The sequence below is a fragment of the Ipomoea triloba genome, chromosome 13, assembly GCF_003576645.1.
Source record: "Ipomoea triloba cultivar NCNSP0323 chromosome 13, ASM357664v1".
NCBI lineage: Eukaryota > Viridiplantae > Streptophyta > Magnoliopsida > Solanales > Convolvulaceae > Ipomoea > Ipomoea triloba.
The window spans coordinates 19,684,233-19,686,313 of NC_044928.1; positions in this window are offsets into that span (position 1 = coordinate 19,684,233).

Sequence of the window (2,081 nt, forward strand, 5' to 3'; positions counted from 1 at the left end):
TATATATATATATATATATATATATATATATATATATATATATATATATATATATATATATATATATATATGGAGTGGTTCTGGTGCGGGAATTTGCTCAGGTACGAACGTGCAGTTTAATCTGAGCAGTTGATCAAATTTAGATCAACGGCTCAAATCAATGAAAATTAGAAAGAAAAAAAAAGGCACTTCTAGAAGGAACCAAACAACTTAACCTTAAGCATGACGCACCGTAAAGACACAAGGTCAATAGGGATTCATTTTATAATTATTGCAAACTTGAAAGTAATAATTGTAAGAACCTAGCCTTTGATTTCTAAAAATGGAGGGTGTAGATGTGTCCACACTTTTTTTTACACAGGAATTGCAAACATAACCTTAACCTAGCCCTTGAAAGTAATTATTGCAAACATACATATATATATATATATATATATATATATATACATACATACATACATACATACATACATACATACATACATACATACATACATACATACATACATACATACATACATACATACATATATATATATATATATATATATATATATATATATATATATATATATATATATATATATATAACGGACTGTTTGGTTCACAGAATAGGCAGGGAATGGCATAGGATTCCCAGTAATAGTCTATTCTGTTGTTTGGTTCGCATTTGTATTCCCAGGAACATTGTTCCTGAGAATGAGCTATTACCCTTGTAAGGGTAATAGCTATTACCAGCACCCTCCCTGGTATTAGCCTATTATTGACCTATCAGGAATAGATATTTTATTTTATTTTCATTTTTACCCTTTTCTAAACCTTAATTTTTTACTCATTTTTCTCTCCATCATCACATCACATCACCTTTCTCTCTGTCATCGCACGCATCTCTTCAAGGTATTCTTCTAAATTTCTCCTTTTTTTTTTTTACAAATAATTTATATATATATAAACTGTTGCGGCTAAGGCGTGGTGCGTAATAATAATAATAATAATAATAATAATAATAATATAATAATAATAATATAAAAAAAAATTGTACAAAGGCATTTATGTCTTTTAAATATATATTCCATTTCTATTCCTTTAACCAACCAAACGCTGAAATACAATTCTCAAGTTTATTCCTTGAGCGAACCAAACACTATAATACAATTTCTATTCTATTCCTTACCTATTCCATTCCTTATGGAATAATATTCCTATTCCCTCCAAATTCATTCTGTGAACCAAACGTGCTGTAAGTGTTAAGGTGAGAATATACCCCCGTGTGAAAAATAGGAATGATATGATCCATCCACCATTTGGATAGATTAACGGTTGAGGGTTGTTGAAAAATAAGAGAAAAATATGACAGAATAAGTTTTATAAATATTACAAATTTAAAAATTTGTAATAATTATAAAATTGACTCTGCGTTTTTAAACTAAAATTCTTAAATATTGATAAACTCTGATAGGTGGCTATATAATACACACGCACACACAAATATGGATTTTCCATCTTGGATATGTGTGTGGTTGTTATTTTTTCTGATTTTTTTCACATTATTGACCTTTTTTATTTACATAGTAGTGCTTTGGTAATTTTGGTTTGTATTTAGAAGGTTGGAATGCTATATTATACACTACTAATGTTATGGTTGATTTTAGGAGCTGAATTTATGGTAAATTAGGATTTTCTTGTAGATGTGCTCTAGTTCTTCATGTGGGGTTCTTTCTCCATCTTTGCTTTGGGTTTTTTTTTTTTGTGTTTTTTTTTTCCCAGGAGTGAACTCAACTCAATTTTTTGTGTTTTTAATTATCTATCTGAGTAACCTATGTGCATAGTTTTCGTAGGCAATGTACTGGTGTGCACTAACTTCTGTATGTGTGTATTTCCACTATCGGTTCCTTGCGGCTAGGTTTTCGTTGTATGTGTGAAACTCGTAGTGGCCTAGTGTGCACTTTGTGTTCATGTCATGTGTCTGTACATTGTATACTTGGCGTGTGTGCATTTACTTGTAGTGTCGTTTGCATCTAATGATGTGCTTGTGGATTAGTCAGCTATGTGAATCAATTGAGTTCTTTATTCTTATTTTT